This window comes from Capsicum annuum, chromosome 11, assembly GCF_002878395.1.
Source record: "Capsicum annuum cultivar UCD-10X-F1 chromosome 11, UCD10Xv1.1, whole genome shotgun sequence".
Lineage (NCBI taxonomy): Eukaryota > Viridiplantae > Streptophyta > Magnoliopsida > Solanales > Solanaceae > Capsicum > Capsicum annuum.
In genome coordinates this window covers 222,491,032-222,518,161 of record NC_061121.1, presented here as the reverse complement: position 1 = coordinate 222,518,161, position 27,130 = coordinate 222,491,032, and the positions used below count along the sequence as shown (strand labels likewise).

The 27,130-nt window shown below is 32.0% G+C and overlaps 2 long non-coding RNA genes across 2 annotated transcripts in view; both read right to left on the bottom strand.

Annotated features, from left to right (window-relative positions):
• Positions 1-9,596: 9,596 nt before the first annotated feature.
• Positions 9,597-12,084, bottom strand: LOC124888715. The gene is made up of 2 exons (XR_007047479.1): positions 11,805-12,084; positions 9,597-10,237 (listed from the first exon to the last, which is right to left on the bottom strand). It is a non-coding gene; the product is annotated as an uncharacterized LOC124888715 (long non-coding RNA).
• Positions 12,085-22,566: 10,482 nt separating this feature from the next.
• LOC107847711 overlaps positions 22,567-27,130 on the bottom strand; it is a 20,007-nt gene continuing 15,443 nt past the window's right edge. Inside the window, exon 2 of the long non-coding RNA XR_001667622.2 lies at positions 22,567-23,399. This is a non-coding gene — a long non-coding RNA (uncharacterized LOC107847711). The remainder of the gene's footprint in view (positions 23,400-27,130) is intronic.

Here is a 27,130-nt window from a genome sequence, read left to right as displayed (position 1 = left end):
TCCTACTTTCCAATAATTTTCCCCTTTTTGATGATGACAAACAATGCATCATACATTCCTTTTCCACACCATGTAACTTCTCCCTTTTAGTATCATTGAAAATCAACAACTATAGAACCCAATGAACATACAATGAGTGCAATATCATTTTAACTCATGGCCACTCGGGCAACACTATTTAGCACACACGTGTTGACGATAAGGTAAGTCAATCTGAAGATATTAATCATCTTATATACACAACCAAGACATGCAGAGAAGAAACATAGTGAAGTAGACATGTACTAATTTAATCCCTTAGAACCCCAATCAAAAGCATATCATATCATGAGTATGAGACAAAACATAAGCACCATAAGAAAACCTGAAGGAAAAGAAGCTCGAGGATTTACACTGGTAGGAGGAGTACTAAGGCTGAGAAAGAGGAGGTGGAATGTTTTTCACACTATTGTGCACTTTTTTCTCACATTACTTCATGCTAATCATTCATGAGGTCCGCCTTTAGCTGAATATTTTTAGCTTCAAGTAAACTGTGCATTTGCAAGATGCAGGTGAAACAAAAATTGAGTGATGAGATCTGGCCTTTTTTTAGAACTTGGCTCAGATGCACAAAGTTCTTACTCCTTTCGGGTACATTTGTTAAATAAATTTTTATTGATGACTTTAAAACCTCTACTGAGGAAAAATAAATATGGTTAAAGGACTTATCAAACTTAGTGCAATAATGATGGACTTAGCAACAATAAGTAAACTGATAGTAGTGTGTTTCTAAGAAAGTTGTTCCCCAAAAAATAGTTAGTTACACTTGAAAGTTGAGGTCATGATTTTGGATTAGTGAACCTGGTTCAAATGAATGAGGTGGTTAAGACAATGAAGACATTGAAATAAAGGGACTATGTTCCCTCTGAATTGGAGCTAGGGTGATTTTAAGAATGAGATCCTCTTTATCGAAGTAGTTTAGAATTGAAGAATGCTCAACATAAGAAAGAAAAAGAGGATTTTTGGTGTTTTTCTTGAAAGAATTGGTTTTTTTAAGAAAGATCAGGTTCAACAATGCTTAATTTTTACACATACTCAAAACATACATGCATTGAAGGGGATGATACATACCTGACTGTAAAGAAGGAACCAAGTTCCTTTTCTGTGAGTTCCATCTTAATTTCTTGATGCAATTAGTAAGAAAGCAGGGTTAATATCCACAAACCTCTTAGCCACTATTAAAGATAAGTCTGAGGTGTGTACATGTAACAGTACAAGTCTGAGTTATATACATTATATGCCAATCAAGCATAAAATTGTTCATTTACTATCCAATTATTAAGAAAACCAAGATGATGTGTCAATGCTTCTTGATAAGGCCCAGTTCCAGGCAAAGAGAAACCAGGTTCACATTGCGTTAAACCCTTTAATCATCTAACGGCTCCCCTTCTCTTTTGTTCACCATACATATTCTCAAAACTTGTTCCTCTTATCTCATGTAATTTCTCATGGAATGAGGATCACCACTGGACTATGAATTTGATAATTTTTAAGAACTGCTTGGGAATTAAGTTCTGCCAGTATTGACCATTTGTAATCATCATAATCATCTCCAGCATTACCAGATACTTCATTGTCAACCTACTCTTCATGATCACGATTATCATTCACAAGACAATTTTTTTATCATCTTTCTGCAAATATGCACGAACGTGGTTTTTGTTGTATAGTTTTTCTAATTGTTGTAAGCGAGCCTTCAGTATTGAAGCTAGAACATTCTAACATTCTTCTAGATTTTTATTACTTTGAGCATTGATTCACTGAATTGGGTGTTGGGTAACTTATGAAATGGGACTTTCATAACTCCTTCTTTTATAACCAAGTTTCAGAATTTAGATTTTTTTTGTCATGCATCTAAAAGCCGCTCAATAAATTATGTTTCAATCCTTTTGTCTGTTTCCAAAGTCTACCTTGTAACCTTGAAAATACATGAGTGAGAGGAAATTTTCTCATATTTTGATCATATATCCGGAGCATGTCTTACTCATCTATTATGATTTGTCTTTTCCTCCCACCTTTACCTGAAACACTAGTTAAAGATTATCCCACCTTTACTTGAAACACTAGTTAAAGATTATTCTTGGGTACCTAGATTAACTTGAGCCCCTTCCTGTGAGTAAAAGGATGAATGAGATCTCTTGTAGCCTAAAAAGGTAAATAAGATGACTGTTTTTTTGAGCATTTGCATGGTGAGGACCTGATTTCTTTTTAACAAAATTAGAAAGGTTCATCTGATAAGAACCATGTCTCTTTTTAACAAAATCAATGTTTTTATGATTTGCTCGAATTTGACCTTGACATTGATTTCTAAGATGACTTTTCTTTCCACAACGAGTACATAATTTTAATCCAGCAAAGTTTCCTTGTGAGGACTTGTGTTCTTCAATTTTAAAATCAATCTCATATCTAGTAGTGGTTTGACTATCCTAAATTTGAGTTACTAGTGTTGAGGATCTAGTCCACTTTCTATTATGTTCTAACTCATCTTTATTCCTTGCAAAATTCTCCTGAAGCAACTTGTTCCTTTCAGTAATCTCTTGAATATTTACAGTCAATTTCTTAATGTCATCTTCCAAGGATTGTTGAAGAGTGGTTGCTTGGCTTTTTCCTTTATAAGAAAATTTCTTTAAAGAGTTTTTCAAGGAATAGTTTTCTTCATCAAGACTTTCATAGTCCATTCTTAATGATGCATAATCACTCATAATCTAATTCTTGTCAGAACAAGCAGAATAATAGGCATTGATAAGAACATAAGCCAATTTTTCAAGTTTTCTCTTAAAAATGTTTTTGAGTTTAGGTTTAAGATCAAGCAAATATACCTCAGATTCTCCTTATTCAACGTCATTCTTTTAGTCTGAACTTGCCATGTGTGAAAGCTTGGCCTTCTTAGAATTTTCTTCTTATTGTTCACCATCTGAATAAGCAATTGCAACAAGTGATAGAGTGTCCTCTCCATTAGATTTCACCATAGCCAATAGTGATTGATTTTGTGGTTCCTCATCATCAAATTCATCAGAGGAGTTTCCCATTTTAGCAAGGATCCTTTTTACTGCACCAGTTTCACATTTAGTCATTTTTTTGTGTGATGGAAGAATTAGTTCCTTCTTTTATTTCTTAAATTTTTCTTGTGCTCCACTGTCCATAAAGGACAAAATTTGATGAAGTGTTCAGGACTTCCACACTTGTGACACATTTGATCATGATTTTTTTTTCACAATTTCTCGTAACCTGGTTCCTATGTTGTGAATTCAGGCTCTTCCTCAACATCTTTTCAAATCTCCTAGTCATGAATGTCAAATTCTTAGGTTTAAAATCTACCTTTTTAGTTGCTTTTAGAACCAAATTATTTTCCTTGGTGACCCTAATAATTTCATGTTCTTGATTTTTCTTAAGCTCATACATTTTTAAGTTTCCGATGAGCTTATCCATGATTAATATGTCCAAGTTATGAGTCTCAGAGATAGCTTCAACTTTACATTCCCAAGAATCTGGCAACACACCGAGCAATTTTCGAACAACCTTACTATTGGGAACAACTTTACCTAGAGAGTAGATCTCATTAATGATTGATGTGAACCTGGTATACATCTCCTGAATAGTCTCTCCTTTCTTCATCCTAAATAATTCATATTTTTTTTTAGTACATCAATCTTAAACTTTTTCACTTGACCGGTACCTTCATTAGCTGTTTGCAAAGTGTCCTAAATTTTCTTTGTAGTGAAACAAGAGGATATCCTATTATACTCATCGGGGCCAATGCCACAGATTAGGATTTTTTGGGCCTTTGCATTGTTTTGAACATTTATCTTGTCATTATCATCAAATTCCAATCTCCCTTTAGGAACCCATATCTTTCTATCTTCACCAGGCTTCATTGGGATTGTTGGTCCATCCAATACAATACTACAAAGATCATGATTTTCTCCAATAATGAAGTCCATCATCCTATTTTTCCACCACCTATAATATTGTCTGTTAAAGAGGGGTGGTCGAATTTGCAAAGCACCTTCTTGAGATGTTGGTGGGGCAACCATCTAATCCTTTTCAAGATGTTAGACTTTAATTGAAAAGACCTGCTCTGATACCAATTGTAGAAATTAATTAATCCCACCACACGTATTAGGAACTTGATCTCGAAAATTACAGTAAAAAACAAACAATAAAATAAAGTGCAACACAAATTTACCATAGATTGAAATGAGTATGGCAGAATTAAATTTACCCCCTTAACAACTTTCAAGTGAATTAAATTCACTCTCTATGGCTGACGTAGCCAAAAAAAAAAAGCAAGTGAATTTTTTTTTTTAAAAAAACCCACTTTATTATTATTATTATTATTATTATTATTAAAAATAAATCAAGAACCTAAATTCATCTTCTTCTTTTACCCACCCCTTCCCCACCCCAACCCACCACCATCATCATCATCTTACACCTTTTCTTCAACCTTCAAAGTCTTCCTTCAATATATATTCTAAAAAAAACTCTACCCACAAACACAAAACTGAAAACAAAGTAAAATTTTAGTAAGGTTAAACAATTTTCATCTAATTCTTACAAAAAATCTTCATTTTAGTTTATCCTTTCTTTTTATTTGCATAATAATAATAAACTGAATTTGCAAGTATTTTGAAATGAAGGTTGAAATAATGTGGAAAAACTTTAAATTGGTGTGTTCAAGGTTGTTCTCTAATGGTGTTAATGAAAAAAATAAAAAAATTGGAGGGATTTCGTGGTAGGGGTGGGAGTTGGAATAGGAGAAAAAGAAGGGGGGTGGGTGGGGGGAGGGGCTGAAAGTGCAGGGGGAGGGGGGGGGGAGAGGGGGGGGGGGGGGGGGGGGAGGGGGATCGGATCTGAAGAAGGAGGGATGAGGTGAGGGGTGTGAAGAAGAAGGAAATTTTCTTTTTTCTTTTTATTATATTTATAGTGTATATATATATATTATTTTATTTTTTTAAATATATATATATATATATACTTTCTATTTATATATATATATATATATATATAAATAGTAAATATATATTTTTTTGTTTTGTTAAAAAATATATATAAAAATACTATGTGTGTGGAATTATTTTCTTTTAAATTATAATTCCTTACTTGAAAATGACATGGCGCTGATGTGGCAGTGATTTGGCAATGACATGGAGCGTGTGTAGTGCACTCTCTGTTGTAAGAGTGAGATTTTGATTTTGAGGGTTGAAATTAATTCACTTTAAAGTTGTTAAAGGGGGTAAATAATTGCCCGATTAGCTTAGGGTCTAAAGTGAGTTTTGGCGACAAGTTCAGAGAGGTTTTGGTGTCTTTTGTCTTTTTTTTTTTAATATATAATTGATGTTGAAATCCCTTGGCTAGTTCGTGTGCTTACTCCTTTCGATTTTGGACCCCCTTAATAAAAATTCTGACTTTGTCACTGGGTAAGACAGAGTGAGGAGTGAGGGTTCAGGAAGGTGGATGGTCAAGGGGTCAAGGTTGGAGGCGTTGGGTGGAGGGGACGGAGACAATGGACTTGAATGTCACTTACAAAACTTTTTTTCTACTTTCATTTTGATAGTAGTACCCTCTTCTAAATGTTGGAGTTGTTAAGAGTTCCACATTGAAAAACAAATGTGTAACTTATTTTTTTATATGGACTGAGACAATCCTCCTCTCATGAGCTAATTTTTGAATTGAATTAGGCCAAAGATTCATCCTTTACAGGAACTAATTTTTTTCTCTAATTAGTTCAAAATACTTTAACCAATCGAACATAAAAAAATTAGACAAAAATATTTTCCTCTCAGCCAAACAACCCCTTAATTGGGATGGAACTACCTAAGAAATAATGATATCCATCTGAAAACTAAAGACTGATCAGGTGAATGAAGTATCTTATGAAGTGGCAAAGCCAAAGAGAGTCGAGGGGGTTTAATTAAATCTTCTTTGTCGCAAAATTATACCATGTATATAAGATAAAAATTAGTCTATTTGGATTAGGCAGGGTACATATATATGTTAGTATTATAAGATTACAAAATCGTAGAACTTAATGATTTTCACATACCATTCTATAATAATAAGCCAGTCAAGAAACATATCAGAATTCTCCATAGCTTTTCTTGTTGACCGAGATTAGTGGAAGCACACTTGATTTTATTTTGTTCTTAAACCAAGAATAGAACTTTTGTTTCTCTCTCTTTACCTTACTTTTCAGAATAGTTTTGATGGAACTTACTCTTCTTTTGGCAGAAAGAGGACCCCTTTTATAATACGGAGAATAAAGCTGTTATATTTTCACGTTTCATCAACGTGAGATGTGGATATAGTAGTTATCCCACTAACACATCATCAACGTGAGTTGTGGAGAGTAGGCAGTAGTTTTAATCCCACTAGATAACTTTCCTATAAAGATTTAAGATTTAGCTTATTTAATTATCATTAAACCAAAATAAATTAATTATGTGGTCCATAGAAACTTACAATATAAACACTTAGATTGACTTTGAACAACTCAACTTTCTTGGTGATCATCAACAAGGGTGGAGCTACATTACACTACTACCCGGGAGTTTGGCCGAACCAGTAGCTTTTACGTAGAATCTATATGCATATTAGAAAATTCAGTAAATATATATAAATATTAAATGAAAACCCCCCTAACCAAAGTAGTCTACTGGCGTAGTGGTAGAGAGGCGATACTTAAAGCTCTCCGCGTCTAGATCGTGGGTTCGAACTTAGTTTTATCTATCTACGCGATTTTTCACCCTTTTCCCCTAAATAAGCCTGGAACAGGCTTGATTTTTAATTTCTTTGTTAAAAAAATGTAAGATTAATAATTAGAAAGTAGATTTCTAAAAGAAAAAATGTTTAAAAGAAATAAAAATATAAATTACGGATTAGAAAACGTAAAAGAAAAGTTTAAGTCTTAAAATTAAAAAAGAATTCTTCATTTGTTTCACAAGCAAACCTCAAATAAGTTTTTCACCAAAAAATTCTATTTGATTTTCTTTTTCTTTTCAAAAACTACAAAAGTTTTGCAACTTGTGTTCACTCCCAGTAAGTCCCAACCATGTGATTGCTACGTACAAGAAAATCTTTCCGTTCTTCTCTTCTTTCTTTTCTATTTATTTACCTATCATAATATGTGCAATAATATAGTTAATAATTGAAGTTTAATTTTTGATTCTAGGTTATTATGGATTGTCCTTTTATATTAAACTATATAGTTTAATTTATTAAAAATGACTTGCTAGACAAAAATGATCATGATTTTTTTTATAATTGTTTAGTTTGTTAGGTAGAGGATGAAATATTGGAACTTGCACCTAATAATATAATTATTGATCGTTTTCAAAATACGATAAGTTATCCGGTATACTTGAAATGGTAAGGTTTTACTTGTATAGTATTTAAGTGGTTCATTTCTTTTCTAAATACTAGTTTAGTGTATGTACGTTGCACGTGTATTTAAAAATTAAATAATAACTAATGTAATATCTTATTATTTTAATAAATGATAATTGTTAAATATATTTATAATTGTAAAACATATAATATTGTGGATATTATAATAGTTTATTGTAAGTAAATATTATATTATAGTTATAATATGTTATCTTCGATGACAGTACAATCAAATTGTTTAAAGTAGATCCAACTTATAGTGCAAACGAATATATTTTACAGGTCATTTTGTAATTCACATAGGATTCTTATTAGGTTTTTGTTGTATAAGTTTTAAGATTCAGGATTATAGTCAAATTATAGGAATATGAGTTACCCCTTTTGCCTTATATTTTAGAACTAGAGTATTTGACCGCGCTTCACGCAATCATAAAATATCTCATCAAATTAATGAATAATTTTTAAAAATATTAAGCGCTCAATATTCTAAAAAGTTCTTGATCTAATTTATTAGTAGTCCTTCAATTTTAGGACTTTTATATTTTTAAGAAAATAAGAATTAGCAAGAAAAAATTTCATATATCAAGAGGTTAATACACATTTTTTTTTTAATTTAATACAATTCAAATATATGTATTTAAAAATTTAATTTTCTTTTTGCTTTCATTAAAAGGTAAATTTATATTCAGATAATTCTTCTTCAATTATATATCTTTTTTTGACACTTTATCCTTTTAGAGTTCATATTTATTTTTTTCCAACATTTTATCATCACTTTGCTGATGATGATGATTGTGACTGCAAGCAAGTTATCCTCATAATTTTTCATATTTTTTCTTTTTAATAATAGTAGGGAACAGAATTATCACAATATTACAAGATTAAGTTGATTGTCCTCATAAGCTATGTAGATAATCACCCCTCGTTAGACTACACAAGCAACATATATAAGCCACATGTTGAAAAGATAAAACATACTTTAAAAAAATAGTAGTGATAATTATTGGCGTATTCAATTAAAATAATAGAATGGAAGTCAAATTACAATCCAAAGAACTTATACAACCAATGTAATTAAGATACTTAAACATCAACACTTATCCAAATTTCTCTAATGAAATACATAAGAGAGAATAGCCAAAAAGAAAAGAAATGGGATAAACTTAAAAGAAATACATCCAAGAATAAACAAAACAGTAAGTAGATACTCCATTAGCGAAAATAGACTTTAGTAATGGGCTTCACCTATCCACCTATCCAATATATATATATATATATATATATATAAATTAGATACTTGTCCTAGAATATTTCCAGCAAATTGAGAGAATTTTCAAGTCGTTTGATCTTAGTCCATCACCTATTTGAATGTGTCTCCATATTCATTATTTGTTCATCACTGTATGCATACCCCCCCCCCCCCCCTCCCTACCAATTATTTCCTCTTTGAAACAAAAATTCATTCTCTACTTAGGCTAACATCTTGTGTGATGTGCATTCTATTCAATACAGGACAGTTAATACTGACAAGTGGAGCTCTCTCTTCTTCTTATTTTGTTCATAATCAAAGGGGAAGAAATAAAGGTCTTTCTTACTGAATTAATTAGCAAATAAACCACATATGCAGAAGCCAACCTAAGTCCATCTCTTCATCTTTTATATATAGACCCCCAAATAACAAACCTTATAAACTAGGTGTACCCTATCCATGTCGCAATTACACCTTAACAGAAAAACTAACAATCACAATAAAAAACAATTCAAAATAGCATGTCATCAATAACCATAACACAAGAAATTGCCTAATAATATTTAAGACATTTTCAATAACTCTATGGTATATCAAGTAAGCAGATACAATCCATAGATAAGCCCCCAAATGTCAAATCTTTTAGACTGGGAGTACCCTATCCATGTTAATGAAAAAATCAATAACCACAATCACAAATAGCATGTCCCCAATCCCCATGAGGCAGAAAAATACCTAATTAAATTAGGCATATTTCAAGGACTATGATATATCAAGAAAGTAGCAGCAATATAATTTGGGATAACTAATATTACCGTAGCTAGCTAGGGTTTGTTCATCCTTCAAGATCCGACCTTTATAGACCAATCTCTGTTGCTTAGTGTAATGTGGGTCTGAGTTAAAGATATCACTCTTAGCAGAGCTTAAATCTTCTTGCTTCTGGTGTTTAAGAATTCGTGTTGGCACATTGAATAGTTCTATCTTCGAAATTGGATCAGCCAAAGATTGTTTCACCGAGGCATCAGAGTGTTTCTGTATATCGCCTAAAGCTAATTACCCATTTCCTTTCTCCTTGACAAACAGTTTATCAGTGAGTTGGAAAGCATGAATAAGGATTGAACCATCACATAAAGCATAGTCCACAAGAAGATTATAGAAAATAAAATAAAACTATACTATGATATAAAATGTAAAGCTCCTTACTTCAACTCTAAGATTTTCTTTTTCCTTGAGAAGAGTATTGTAATTTGATTTCAAATTGTCATATCTATTCTTGAGTTCCTCATACTCTTTCTCAAGCTTCTTAGCCTTTCATCGTGCACAATGAGGCTACAAACATAGTTCTTTAGGAAGCTGGACTTTTCTTTCAGGTTCAAGTTTGTTCTCCTCCCTAAAACACTTTTAAAAAAACCTGGACTTGGTTGTCCGTAAGTCGCCTCTTCTTATCTTCTTGATGAAAATACTCCCCCAATTCATCAGCTTCATTGTCTTCTTAATCTAATGAATCAAAGAATGACCTCTTCTCTCCATTCATACCACGGAAATTAAGCATAGAACTGGATCCTGAAAGATAAAATATCCACTGAACAAATTATTACCAAGGTGTCAATTTGGACAAAATCTAGTATACTTCACTTAAGAGATTATTTATGCACCACCATCTATTGCACTTACACCTTTCTTTTAATATACAATTTACTATACATATTCAATTTCATCACTTGATATGTTAACACCCATCTTGCCGAACAAATCAACCAAGCGGACCACACATAATCAATCACCAAAAAATATATCTATCCCAATAGAGTTCAATTTTGTATATATTATATCGAAGAGAATGGCGTAGGCAAGATTTTCGCTTAAGAGGGTTCAAACTATGAAGAAATAAACAGAAAGAAAGGTGAATGGGTCCAATATCTACTACATATACATTAAAAAAAAATTAACAATATATAAACAGTGTAATATTCTACTGCGGTTGGATGAATCCCTTCAACCCTACCGTCTCTGCCCTTGATTGCTAGCCATTATCACAAATTTAAGGAATTAAAGATCCATAATTATACCAACATTAACCATATATAGAAAATTCATTGCATGTGAAAGAGAAACGAAAGAGACTACTTTGTAGAAATTAATTGTGCAAGAATTTGATTTACTAATAAACTTAATTGTGATCATGAAACTAGCCTAATAACAACTATTACTATCTAAAATTCAAATATAGAGGAAAAACAAAGTCATCGCAAATAAAATAGAAGTAAAAGATAAGAATATGTATCCATGAAAGAAGAACAGGAAGGGCCAAAAAGAGAACTAAGATGCTCTTTAGCGATAGAAAAATACATATCTCTCTGTGACTGATCGAAATTAGAATAACCACCGTAGAGCATTCCCCGAGCCATCATAGCTTTGAAATTCCACAGATATTCTTTTATATATAAAGCCAAGCTTGATCCTTTACAAGAAACACCCATAGCCCCATGTTTCCTTACGTTAATCAAGAATTTGGAGCTCTTGATAAGTACCCCTTTTTAATATTTTGTTGTATAAGAATTATATATATGGAAAATACTAAAGATCTACAGCTTGTGGCGAAAGAAGCTTGTGATTATAATTTCAGTTATGTGGGAAGTATGAGAGCACCTGCTGCCGATCACCATGAACATCATCACCCTTGCTTAATAACTCAAAAACAAGGATATCATATAACAAACAAACAAGGATGGTCAAGATCAATCATGACCCGACCCGACCCGACCCGAACAGTGATGAATTTGAAAATCACCGATTGAATAAGAAGCCCTAATTCAGATGAATTCAGGATTTCACAGAGAAACTGGTGAAGCCGAGATATAATAAAGAAATGAAAGTACAAAATTTAACAATTATGATTGTACGCGGAGGAAGAGGTGAAATTGAGAAAATTTATCATGGATAGATCACTTGGTGAGGACCCTACCACATAGATTATACCAAGTAGCCATCCAAATAGGGTCAGCAAAACACAGACCCAGAACTCCACTTGTTTTGTTTTTTCAAGACAAACACATACACGTACAAGTACTCAATGATGATTAAAAGAAAAGAAAGTAAAAAAATTTCAGAAACTATAGAAAATTCGTACCTAAAGACACCATATTCCTTGTCACAACCTTAGCAAAACCATTTTTGAAAAGTTGAAATCTTTGTGGGATGGTGTCGATGTTTTTCGAATCGCCAATTAAAAAAATCTGTCTGAATTTAATCCCAAGCAAAGAAAAAAAATTGGTTTTCGTATTTAAGGGAAAAACAGTATTTTAGGATTGAATATAAGAGTGAAAGGGGTCAGCTTTTGTACTGATTACAGGGAATTAAAGATTTGTCTCTTTCTCTTCCTTTAAAACAACTGATTCTCAGTTGTTAGTGTGCCTTTAATTGCATTAAACACTAATTTATTGGATTTAATTATTTATTTACTGAATTAAAATGAGAGAAAAAACTCAAAAATCTGACAAAATAAATAAATAGGTTTCCTGATCATTGAGGCGCCACATAAGCAGACTCTGATGATCTTTTATATATATATATATATATATATATATATATATATATATATATATAGTTTCTTTAAATATTAATTCTCATAATAATTTTTACCATATATAAATTTTACTTTTTAAAATATATTTTTTCTTTAACTATATATTTTAAGATTTCTTAAATTTAAATATTTTATAGATAAAAAAAAATTGCACTATATATGTAGGTCAGTCATTGTGCTTGACTTTATAGAAAAGCTTACCATGTGTTATCAATAACTCATATTTTATTACTTGTAAAAGTAATAATTCAAATATATGCGGCAATATTTATATATATAATATATTAAACATGTGAAGTCCTTTGAAAAAATGATTTGAACTTTTTGCCCTTCAATAAAATACTCCTCAATAGACAAAATCATTTTTCACTATTTTTTCAAATAATTATCATTAAAATATTATTAAAATATTTAGAATGTAGGAAAAAAAGGAAGAAATAAGGAAGAATCTCATACCTATAAGGAATTAAATGTAATGTACCAAATTTTTTGTTAGGAGTACTACACAACTTTTTAGGAAAACTCCATCTATGGAAAGGAAAAAAATAACAAAAAAATTTATAGAGTGGCAGTATATGTAGAATTTATAGGCAAATTCTATAGAGTGGCAGTCCGTTCAGCCATGTTATATCGAGCGGAGTGTTGGCCAGTTAAGCACTCCTACATCCAAAAATTGAAGGTGGCAGAAATGAGAATGTTGCATTGGATATGTGGGCTTACTAGAGGGGACAGAGTTAGGAATGAGATTATCCGGAAGAAGATGGGAGTGGGTTCGGTGGAGGACAAGATACGAGAAGGAAAACTGAGATGGTTTGGACATATGATGAGGAGGAGTGCAGATGCCCCAGTTCGTAGGTGTGAGAGGCTAGCTTTGGATGACTTATCAGGAGGAGTAGAGGTAGGCCGAAGAAATACTGGAGGGAGGTGATTAGACATGACATGGAGCAGCTTCAGTTTACTGAGGACATGACCCTAGATAGAAAGGTATGGAGGTCGCAGATAAGGGTAGAAGGCTAGTGTGAGTGTGTGGGTTGTAGCAGACAGTCAGGAGAGATCTTGTGTAGTCGGGTTAGTAATCCTAGGACTGTGTACATAGGTGTCTTTGATATGTGAGTGTATGTTGCTACTAGGTGGGTGTCCTATTTTTTATTTCTTAGTTCCTATTGTTTCTTTTTGTGTTGCCCTTATTTCTCGTATTTCGTATTTCTCTGATTTCTATTTTATTACTTCTTATTTCTTTTAATTTTCTAATAGTTTTGTTAGCTGACATGGTATTCATATGCGTACAAATCACAAAATTAATTACATATAACATTGAAATAACAAAGAGTTTTATGAAAATTTAAGATTTGCGAGAATGAAAGAAAATAAAAGTGTAATTGATAAGATTAGGTGTATTTCATGAACATGTATAAATAACACAAAATTTTAAGGCGCTCTTGTAGAATTCGTTTGGCTTTGCCACTTTGAGGACAAGTATACGTGACAGATAGAGCCGTCAATATGGGCCCAGGTCCGGTGGATCAGCCCAGCTCGGTCTGTAATTTGATGAGGTGGGCTTCAATTTTTGCAGCCCATTTAAGAACAGGACTTTTTAGCCCGGCCCGGATAGCCCATGGCCCGTAGGGCTTGAGGAATGTGGGTTGGGCTAGCCCTTGGGTCGACCCGTCAGTCAAATAATAAATAATTTAAAAATAAAATAAAATACTGAAAAATAATAAAAGAGTTAAAAACAATCAAGTCCAATGATGACCATTGACCGGTTCCATTAACAAAGAAAATCGAAACAGGAAAGTTTCCTACTTTCCTATCTAATAAATAATAAAATAATTAAATATCTACCACTAAAACATAAAGAGTACATTGTACTCTTCACTTTCCTAATTTCCTTAGTTCAACTAGTCGCCTCCTCTTCACTATATCTCCCTCAACGCGCCATCGACTTTCAACTGTGATGTTTCCGATTGAGTAGTGCCACCTCTTTGTTTTCTTCCTACTTTGGATGATTCGAGCTCTGACTCCCTTTTGATTAACAAACATTAATACTATGTGTTATTGTGTGATAGATATTTATGTTTATTAACAGTGTAAAATTAAATTATAAAATATTATTTTTTCAAAAGTGTGCTGGCCCGTAAGGCCCGCAGCCCAGAGGGTGGGCTTGGTGTTTTTTGGCTCGTCATTTAAATGGGCCAGCCCGGCCTGACCCGTCAAACTCAAAGCCCGTATGGGTTAGCCCAGATTGGCTGGGCCAACCCGTATTGACAGCTCTAGTGATGGATGATATCTCAAAGAACTTGACTCGTGAGTCATTAGCGAACAAGGTGAGGAACTTTTTTTTATTTTGTTTGACGATCGAATTGTAATTTTTTATATATATATATATATATATTTGGAAGTCTTCTAAAGGTAATAGTATTCTAAGACACGGTAGTAGAAGATTTTCATATTTGTAGTATTAAAATAGAATACTTTTCTGCTTCAGTTAATTTTTTTTTTCCTTTTTTTGATTTATATGTTTATTTAGGTTTTAAATTAAGAATTTAAAAATTTTAAAAACAGCATGGCAAAGTAGACAAATTCTCCTGTTGAGGTATAAAAGTATTTTATAATTATTTTTGATTCATAGCTTCTTTAGGTTGGGTTATTTAATCTTGGTAAGAAATCATAATATTTAATATTTCTAAATCAAATAAAATTTTACCTTATATAAAAATATATTTTTTATAATTCTATTTAAATAACATTTTGGATCAAACCTTACAAGAATACAAGAAAAATACATATTCTACTTCTAAGGCTTTTTCTTATTTTTGGCTTTTGTGCTTTTCTTTGTTTCTTTTATTTAATAACTTTAAATATTATTTTTGAATTATTCATAACCAACGATAATGGATTCTTGATTTTTTCGCTTTTAATAATTTTTCGTGTTTTTTTTTCACATAAAAATTTCTGATCAAATATTGGACGAAACAAGCATGTTGTTGCCGAATGAGGTAGACAGATTTGGCCCCAACATTGTAGGCTTGTCCTAAATTTTGTATTTATGTTACGGAATTTAATAAATATGTACAATTTTAATTATTAACGCTTGAAGTCGTCGTAAATTTAAAGCATATGAAATTTTGTATTTAGAATTCTTCTTTTTTCATGGTTAATATTATATATTTACTATTTTTTTTGTTTTGAAAAAAAGTATGATAATGCATGGTAATTGGCAGCAAATATGAAATTCACGTTTCTTTAATTTTCATCAAAGTTATGAGTCTATTAGCTTAACCATAATCAAATAACTTGATTGACATGATGAATTCATACCATCGCTCTACCTGTAATTATGATTGATTTCTTGCACTAACCGACTAAAAATATTAAAGGTGATGCGATGATAACAAATATATTTTATGATTTTTTATGTCAATTTACACCAACGTAAATTTTTTTTTCTTGCATCACATTATGTGTTTGAATGGTTGTTATTCATTAATTAGTCAATATGGTAAGAGTTTTGAATTTTTACTGCCAATCGTGTTGATATTCTTTTATCTACTTGAACAGTTTTCACAAGTTAATTAATCATACATGAAATTCTCTACTTTATGCATATATCCATGCACCTAGCTAGAAACTATGTTAAGTTCAATTTGAAATACTTAATAAGGATATGACATAATTGATTATGTGGAATAATAAATATTTGATATTAGCCTTAATTAGTTATATGGACTTACGGTATTAAAAATATTTAGTTAATTTTTTTAGTGAGGCAAAAGATCCAACTGAAAGGTCACCTTGAATAAATCTTCTGTTGTTCAGTATTATTTTATTCTTCAATAATATATAATGTTGTGCAATATTGTATATGGGGTTACATGACTTTAATATTAATAAAAAATTGTATATTTTTACATAACAAAATAGCATTTTTTTCATATAGGAGAGAAGCGTACAATAAAGGAGAGATACCAATTTATTTTGTTGCTCAAATGGAAAGAAACAAATATTCACTTTGCTGATAACAATTTCAATGATGAATTTACTAGATGAGGAATATGAAAGCATCGTACTTTGCGGCGTAAGCATAAGTGTTATTGTAAGTATACTTTTTGATGACTATGAAAAGTTTCATTGAAGTACTTTTAAATTTTGTTGATATTACCTCTTCTTTTTACTTTTTTGGGAAGATTTTACAAAGAAATTTGTAATATTTTTTTATATTATTTTTTTACTTTGGTGAATTTTGTTTAACCTATTTGTCACTCCTAATTTTGACTATGGGGCAACTAGCATTGAGGTAGTAGTATAATATGCAACAGAAAAGATGACATGGACGAAACATACGATTACACTATTAGAGAAAAAGTGATGATATGAAAATCCATAAAAAATTCTTGATTTGTTATTTGTTATTTGTTATTCTCTATCACCAACAGTACTATTTCTATTGCCATTATGATCTTATACTTCTCTATAGATATTAAATCATTTGACAAAAACTTATAGAAATCTTATTGACTCTGATCTTAAGTTTTTTTGTTGAGTAGTTTTGTCCAAAAAAAAAAAGTTGAATATTTTTCTTTTGATCGCATGGTAATGTGTTAGCCTTCAATTATGATTAGTATAATTCTCCCGTCATTACCTTATTCCAACAAGGTATTCTTTCACATTGTATAATAATAAGTAAAATTAAATTAATTAAGAAAAAAACATAAGATAATAGAGAAAATATATGACATTCTTATTCAGTTTCCTGCGATTCTTATATCACTTCTTCATGATGAGTTAGCTTTTTTCATTAAGTTATGATAATATTTATTTCCTTTACATGCAGAGCCAGAACATATTCATATCTTTGATTTCTTAATAGCAAGCTCATATATTATGTTGTTGACGTGAGATTTAGAAAACATAGATACAAGGTTCACTTAAATCAATAGATCTTTTTATTCAGTTTCCTGTGATTCTTATATCACCTCGTGATGAGTTAGCTTTCTTGATTAAGTTATGTTAATGTTCATTTTCTTAACATGCTGAGCCAGAACACATTCATATCTTTGGTTTCTCAATATTGATCTCATATATTATGTTGTTGGCGTGAGATTTAGAAAACATAGATACAAGGTTCACCTAAATCAATAGTTTTTGCTTAAATAATAAAATTAAGTTATTGACACTTGCAATGGACGTTCTAAAATTTAAAACGCACAAAGGTTATTAAATTCTAGCTCCGCTTCTATTGAGCGTACGAATTGTATTAAATCATATTTCTAGTTAAGAAAATGCGTCATTATTTTATTATATAATCTTGAAAATTTTTTACCTTACGAATTAACTTTACAAGTAAAGTTATATCTAAAATTTATTTTCGTAACAAATATTAACACCCGCAAAGTGACGGATTAATTTTAAAATGCTTTGTTAAATGGGAGAGTTGAAGAGGTACCATATTAAAACAAGACAAGCCATTGATAGTTGCCTACTCGGGGATGCTCTCTTAATGTCATCAATAGGGCAGACACTGTAGCCGCTGAGGATATTGGCAAGCTAAGAACATTAGCTATAAATTCGGTACATAAAGTGTTCTGCATTATTTTGAAATAAATCACATAGTTAAATTTCGCCTAAAATTTTCTAACGATGAGATAAAATGATGAGCAAATTAGTAATGACGACGATATATGAAATATATTGAAAGGTATTTATCATGCTTCACCTTCTTTGCAATGTTACTAAAGGCTTGGATATACTAATTCACAATCCTCAAGCTTGCTGTCTGTAATACACAAAAGTAAAAAACTTGTGTGGCACATAGGCAGATTGGCATTAACGAAAATATATTTTTTTTTATTTTTTTGCCCAAATATAGAGAGATACATGCATGCATATTTTAGGGACATCCCCACACCACATCTTCTTGGAGATCATATTTGTCCTTTACTTTTGCATATTTTTATGAAGTTACTTCTATTGGTGACTGTTATTTGGTTATAGTGTTTGGTGTTTTCAAGGAATGTGATGTCCCTCTAAGCTAACATGCAAGGATGAACACACAAATCGAAGCTCCATTGAAGAAAGTGCTAATTATTGTTTGGCTGGATTTGAATATTATCGGAGTTCATCGGCAATGGACTGAGAGCCAAGAAGGAAAAGTTGTTCTTGGCTTCACTTTGAAAAGTGTAAGAATAATTTTTGTCTTCATCGCCGGTGAGTTCATACAATATTTTAAAATAATTTTTTGTATCTTTTGATTATTATTTCATTTTGTCTTAGTTTATGTGGCAACAATAGAAAATCTCAAAATTATAATAAAGCCACAAAAATTTATATATTAGATTATTTTTGTTTGACTGTTTTGAATTCAGACAAAATTTAAAAAGGATAATGAAGACATTTGAATTTGTGGTTTAATTTAGGAATATGTAGAATGTCTAAAATATTGTTAAACTAATAAGCATAACCTCAATAGCACTAATTAGGTAAAGATATATGAATAACTCTACTCTTATTTAGTAATTAAACGGTCCATAACATCATCTAAAATGTCCTAAATTTTGATAAAAATGTAAAATTATGAGAATAAAAATAATTTTTCATAAAAAATAAAATGCTTTTACCATTAGAAAATAAGTACAATAACTAAATTCTATTTATAGTGCCTAATTTTGCTCCTTAATTATTAATGTGACACTGGCTTATCACATTAAACTTAACTAAACTATTTTATATTCAAAATTTCATGTGATATTTTTAAAAATTTTGTCCTTCATAATATAACATACACACAATAATTTATTTTTTGTATACATTTAATCTTAATTGACGATTGATACACGTGCAACGCACGTACACTAAACTAGTATATATATATATATATATATATATATATATACACACACACTTTCATTATTAGTTATGCTAGTAGCTCTTACCACAAATTTAGGAGTCTTTAATTTTAAAAATATATTTTTATTTTTATCATATATTTTAGAAATCCTTTGTTTTAGATAAAAAGGTGAAAAAACTATTTTATTTAGCAGATGCTTTTTAATAAAGGACAAAGAGTTCAAATCACTTTTCTACGGATATTGACATTTTTAATATATTATAAATTATAAATATAGATTATAGATATATCAGCATATCATTATACATTCATTAATTTGGCTTATTATATATAACCTTCAGGTCGTTGTCCTTTCTTAAATTTAGAACTCCCAAACATCAAATCCTGAATTCGCCTCTAATCATCAAGTCATTCTCAACATATCTAGACGACTTAACTCACTCTCAAATGTGTTTCAGCGACATTGAACGCAAACATGGAAAATTATACTATATTTTTCAAACATATTTAAACACGTCAAACCTTATTTTTACTCATATTTTTGTTTTTTATCTGAAAATAATCTTGCAAATTCCATCATCTCCTCTGACGAGTCATCTCCGAAAAATGGCCAGTCCAGCCTAAACTCTTCTCCCTTATAAAATTCCAGACCCAAAATCAAAATCCACCTAAGATTCTAACATATAAATAATTGAATACTCAAAAAATATGAAATTTCAACTATCAAGTATTCATTTTTTTCTATTTGAAATATTAGTATCGTTCAGGTGAGAAAAATGAAAATTTTTAATTGGGTCGTTTTGATAATTAGTTGGTGGATAGTTTGAATAAGAAATCAACACATGATAGTTCAGGTAAGAAACTCAAAACACTATGTATATCTTGAAACGAAAAATTACCATGTATGCTTTTCGAACTGCTAAGTGAAACTTGAGGACGTATATCTATTGAACATATTTGATCCTTGATTGTCAGTTGTTAATGTCTTTCTGCTTGCTATAAGCATGTCACCTGTTATCAAAGTTTTTCATCTAAGCCATGAGATTCATGTGGAGGAAAACTGCCATAATGTTGTGAGGGAACTGGCAGCCAGGTGGTGCCAAACTAAAGGATATTTTTGGCTGCTTTTCAGAACGAGTAAATAGAAGTTTGTCTAAATTCGTCAAGCAGTCGAAAAATCTGCCTTACAAATATATTAACACATTGAGATTAGGTAAGAAAAAGTCAAAATGATATAATCCTGTCTGTAGTACTTGATATTTCTTTGTTTCATCTTTTAAGAATCATCCTATCAATAATAAAGAAAGGAGGAGGAGAAGCAAATAATTTCGGTTTCTGTTACTTGTTATTCTTGGTAAGCAGGGAAGCGGAGAAAGCAAATAAGTATATCTATTAGGCTGAGTGGTTATAGCAAACCTCCTATAAGCATGTATTTTATACTGTAACAAATTTTTACATATAAAAGCATCCTCATCATAATAGTAACTTTTTTTTTTTGGTAGACTATCTCATCTACAATGTTCTTACTCAGAAATGTATATTCAATATTTTATAAATATATCATTTATATAATTTTATTAAAACATAACTTTAGTAAATTTTATAAGTTTCAATAAGGAATCTGGAATGTAAAAACATTTGTGAAGGTGGAATATGAGAAATTAAAAGATGCTGTTAGGATGTGTTGTGTCATTCTCACACATTTCACCTTGTATTGCTTCATCCAGTTTTGCTAATTATTCATTATCATTCTTGCGAAATTTGGGATAATATTTTCCATAAAATTCAAATAAGATTTAAGTGTCAAATGATCAATGTATAATATATATTTCACCTATATTTTAATTTAAAAAAAATTGATCACGCGAGAAATGTGTCAAACACGTATAAATAGATTGTTATGATGAGGATTTAAAGTTTCAAAAAGTGATGTATATATGTTATACAATATAACATATTTCACCAAAAAAAAATTGATCTCACGAAAAAAAGTTATGCATAACACTTATGGATAGATTGTTAGGATGATTTAAAGTTTAACAGATAAAAAGAGATTATTATGTTGAAGATAAATGTGGTTGTATATGTTAGATTGAACCCTGTGGTTGTATATGTTAGATTGAACCCAATACCCAAAGCTGTGGCGTGGACAATTTTGTCAAGTAAAGAGGCCCATCAGTCTCCGCATGTAAACATTCAAACCACTTTAATGCCCCACTTGGTTACAAGCCCACACTACCTAGCTCGGCATTTAATCACTGCTAGTTAATTGTAATTAAAGAAGAGAATAGTGTTATTCTCTCCCAATGTGGGATTAGCCTTTCCTACTTCTCCTTTCCCTATATAAGCCATACTTTTTCCTCTGTGTATAATCATCAAAGAAAGTAGAGATTGAACAGTAGAGCTGTTCTTTTTGTCTAAATTTGTTTTTCTTCTTTTTTCCTTAAGTGTTTTCATACCGTTGTTTCATATCGTTCTTTTTTTTTTTTTTTTTACCGGAATTAATTCATAAAAGAAAATTGAAATTAGTTACAAACATCATCGCTAATTCTCTGTCAGATTTCTTGTAGCTATAAGGATGGAGCATGAGAGTTCACGGTGCAAAGGCAATTGTGTGCCATGGTAAGGCCAAATATATGAAAAATGTATGTTGAGGGATACATATAACCTTTTTCTAAAGTATAGGAACAAATATGATCCTTTTCAGTAGTTTCTATGTGCCAAAACAAGCATGCCGGCTTGTTAATCTGAAAGTGCATCATGTCTTATCTAATCACGTCAGACGTCTTCCAATACTTTTCGGCCTATTTCTACCTCTCCTCATCCATTTTATCCAACTTCTCAAACCTTCTCACTGGGGCATTTGCGCATCTCCTCTTCACATATCCAAATCATCTTAGTTTTGCTTCCCTCACCTTCTCCATTAGGGCCTCTTCGGTCATGAAAATTGTGAAATTTGAAATTTTTTTTATTTCAAAGTGAAAAATGATATTTAAAAATTAGAGTTGTATTTGATCAAGAATATAAATTGAAGTTGTTTTTAACTTTTTATGAGTGATTAGGAATAAACAAAGTGAAAACAATTTTCGGATGATTTTTAATCGGAATTCAACTTCCAATTTTATTTTTTTAAACTTTATGGTCAAACATAATTTTCGATATTCAACTTTGGAAAACGTAAGAAGATATTCATAGTCAAAATGACCACTGAACAAGGGCTCTCTGAAAATGAGCTAGTAATGTGGAATTCAATTTTAATTGGGCTCCCATCCGGATATCTAACCCTAATTGAGAAACAAACAAAAGGTGAAAAACACACCCAAGCATTAGACCTACTGATTTACTTATTTTACCTTAGCAGTTTTCTATCAATGAAACAGGTTGCCTAACGTGTTTCAATAAAGCTAAAATAGTAAGTAAGACAAAGATTTTCATGTGAAAGACACCCGACTCAAAAAGACGTGAAAAATCACAACCTGTACCTCTATAGGATTTTACCCCAAACGTCACTAAATAACTTTGAGCCTCAACAAACAATAAATTACAAGACTATGTAATCTAGGAATTATAAACTCTAATTCCTACTTCAAAACACACCAACCACCCAAGATAAGTGTTCCTAAACTTGATGACAATAGTCCTACTTCAGTTTATACTTCATTGAAACTAAAATTACATTAATATTACAACTCAAGAACCAACCTATACATAGAAACTAAGACACCTTAGTATTCAAGTACAAGAACCAGGTTCACCTATGTGTTTCTTCAAGTTGTGAACTTCTCAGTCAATTTTCCAGTTGCCTTTTGCTTTGTAAATGCATAAGTGTCTATGCGAGTCACTCCCTCTATTTAAACACGACTCTCTAAAGAGTCCTTTATCATATATGACTTCTATCTCCAGTGAAACTCTCCATTCTTCAGTGTTTGTTTTGAAGTAGAAGTCCTTCTTGAAGTTGATCTCTTTGTTGAGGTAAAACCCCTTGTTCAACTTAAAATCCTCTTATCTTCAAGTGTTACAATCAAACTTAACTTCTTTCTTAACATACGTTATGTTCATCTACCAGAAGATGCATGCTAATCTGTTCCTGAATTCAAGCAACCTTGTCTTCATATATCAATAATTTTGAGCAGTATATCATTGGACCATATGGGTGGAATATCTTAAGCAATCTGTTTCATTCATTTGGCAATCATCAAAACTTCATAGATCCTAACAAATTTTCCCCTTTTAATGATGAAAAACCAATGCCTTTGTGCATCAACACAGATTCCTAAAACACTCAAACAAGCACACTGGAATCAAACAAGTTAGTGATTGAGTTATAATTATTGCACAACCAAGGATTGATTTATAATTATTGCACAACCAAGTACTCTTCCCCCTTTTGAAATCATCAAAAAGCTGGTTCACTAACAAAAAGAGGTAATGTAATATTAAGCCCAATAAAGCCACTTGGGCAGCCATCAAATAATCAAAGTGAGACACAGTCTCACATCCAAAAATATAAATCAAGAGGACAACCAATAGCACAAGAAAAACCAGTCCATTCATTTCACAAAGCATGAACTACAACTAGACCAGGAAAGGCAAAATTAGATAGAACCAAATCTAAGTACAAAAAGAACTAAGATAGGATAGAAAGGGACTTGGAGAGAATAGATTAAGAGCCGGGGGCTGAGGAAGATGGTGGAGTAGGTGAGGTCCACTGTGTTAATCTTCGAATAGCCTCAGCAGTCTCAGCTCATTCCTTAGTAAGATCAAATTCCAAAGCTGTAATTCTAGCCTGGAGAACCTCATTTTCCTGAGCATAAGTAGCCTGAGTTTTCTCTAATTCTGTAATCTTGTCATCCAAATCATTTCTCAGTCTTTGCAAAAAAGTATCTGCCTTTTGCATGGACTCAGGAAAAACAACGTGATTTACCCTTCCCAGAACATCTTTTGTAGTCTGCAGGGATCATACTTGAACGGGAACACTAGAATACTCAAAGATAGGAGCTAACTAGAACCCATAGGGAAGAGCATTGCCCTTTTTATCCTTAAGAAGCGCACACTGGATGTGATTAATAATCAGACTAGGCCAATTTATCTTGACCCCAGTGTCAATAAGCTCCATAAGGATAAGATCTAGATAATTTACCTCAGTACACCTTTCCTTGTGAGGAGTGATCATCTTATTGACCACATCAAAGTACATTAATGGAGAGGTGACATTTCTCATTTAAGTAAACACCTGTGTTGAGAAAGATTGCGATTACCAACAAACTTTCTAGTAATGGCTAAAGCAAATGCTATTTTGCCTAAAGGAGGCCCCTCAAATTCGAAATAATGATACCATCCTCCAAGAGAAACATTAAGGATGCGAGCTATATCCTCATCCACAAAGGTGATGGACACACCTCGTATAGAAGTGACAAAAGCAGACCCACTTTCAGAACCATTTGTAAAAAAATCATAGACTTCAGGTCGACTAAATTTACATTGAATATCTCCTTGAAGAAATAGGTGGGACCACCTCTAAACCTCAAGCTTACCAAGAAGAATATCCATCTCAGGCCTCCAAAACCTATAACTACTCTGCCATATATAAATGAGCATTTTTGGAGGTGTAAAATATGTTGCATTCTAGAATCTGAAGGTTTAGATATCTCATCAGGGACAAGCACATCATCAGGAGTTCGTGCAGAGTTAGCATCATTGAATGGGACAAGTCGCGAGACCCATTTCTTGGGAGAATAATGGGAAGTAGTTTTGGATTTTTGGAGTGATTTGGAGGCTGGTGATACTTTTTTGTGGAGGATTTTGAGGAGGTTTAGAAGGACAAAAGAGAAATACTTGGGAATGGACCTTTTAACAATGTTAGGATGAATTTAATGAAGAAGCAAATCATCTTCAGAGAGAATGGAAGGTGTAGAAGTAGAGGACCTCTTCTTATTACTAGCCTAAAGGTCTTGTGCAAGAGTCTCATCTTCCTGAAGCTTACGATTTCTAGTATGAGGTGTACGAGATAGAATAGGAATTTGAATAGGTTCAACAGTAGGCTCACCATCAGGAATAGGAATAGAACTCCCATGCCTTTTCCTTAGATGATATTTGACCCTCTTTGGCGCAATAGGAATATAAGGAGTATCTTCAGCAGATAGAATTTAAAGAGGGGGGTACATTTGGATTTTGAGGAGGGAAAGATGAAATGCAAGATGGGGCACTCACAAATGATCCTAGCATATCTTTGAACTCATTCCATGCTAAAAAATTAAACATTTTGATTAGTGGTAGAGAAGTTGAAGATTGCTCAGAGGTATCCATTATGTGGACTACTATAGTAGAGGATTTTTTAGAAGAAGCTTTAGTTTTGGAAGGGCTTTTGGAAGTAGAAAAAGACGCCATTGTAAAGTAGAAGTGCTTGAATAAGGAAGATAAAGTATTTGGTGAGGAAGATTGAATGATTATCAGTGTTTCCATAGGAGGTAAAGAGAAGTTGAAGCGTAAAAGGATATTACTATTGAAACAATTATGAATGAATAAGAGAAGTGGATGTGATATTGATGTGAAGGCGGTGGCTAACAATTATGAATGAATAAGTGAAGGGGATGTGACATTGATGTGAAGGCGGTGGCAGCCTTTTTAACAGGCTTGAGATTCTTCATTTTGGCAGTTAAAATGGGAGAGAGAGAGAATTAACAAATGAGATGTGTAGACATATAATTTTGTCCCTCCCCAAAAGCATTCTTACCATTTTACCCTCGTCTTAGTGTGTACCCTCACCCGTGTGATAACCCCTTCACAAAAAGACAAAAAATAACAATTCCTAACTAATTTTATCTTATTCTAACAACCCCTCCCTATTAAAAATGACACATCACCATCACCACCCTAACTACTCATGTGATCCCCTCCTCTTTTTTCTTGTCCACAAAGAAAGAATATATGGGGGACCTACCAAAATTCCCACATCATAACAAATCCATGCCCATTAAAAAAGAAAAATTCTAAGAGGGAAAAAAGGGAGGCTCATTCTTTGATCATTATCTTCTCCACAATAACAACAATCACAAAATAATTTCCTCACAAGAACAAGAACAACAACAATAATAACCAAAAAAAAAAGAAAAAAAAGGGGGCGCCGGTGAACAGTAACTGGTGAACAGTAACCGCTAAACAGTACCAGTGAACAGTATGGTGAACAGTACCGGTGAACAGTGTCGGTGAACAGTAACGGCGTGAAAAGTAATGGTGAACGGGTCATTATTTGTCGAGTTGAATTGTTGGTGTTAAGGTTCGGCTCAAGGTTTCCGGGTGCGGACTCTCTTTATTCGAATAACATTGAGTTTAAAAGCTTCAAATTTAAGGTCCAATTCTTTCTTCTCTTTTATTTAATTCTTATGTGATTGTGATTGCGTGTGATTCGATACCATGGTTTGTTTGTTGATGTGAACTGTTGCTGATATTTGGGTGTGTGATGTGCTAAGAATGATTGGTGAATTTTTGTTATTCTCGATTGGTGGATTATGTATTGAAATAGGTTAATCATGTGGTTGAAAATGAATTAAGGTGGGAATTAAAAATGGAGGAAAATGAATATTGATTAATCTTGATGTATTGATAATATTGAACATGATAGAATTGTGATACGTTGAACTTGGTAGGCAAACATAGGGCGGGTATACAAATTTAGGAATAACGATTTGTTGAAGTGTTTGAATATGTGTATGAATGGTACTTTCTACTTTATTGCACGAAAAGTTTAAATTGTACTCATTTGGCCGGGGAATGCTCCGAAGGATTTGTATTGATTATCCGGGGAATGCCCCAAAGTAGCATGTACGCAAAGGAGGCTCATGATCAAGGCCCGGAACATCAGGTAGAGTTTAGTTTAGGATTAGTTTAGAATAGAATAGGTTTTATATTTCAACACCTCTTTTATTTTGGATTGTATAATTTGGACTGAACATTATTTTGGTTTGTTTTGAATTTTGTGTGATTTGTTTGTTTGCTTGTTTTGTGTATTTATGTGGTTTGTACATTT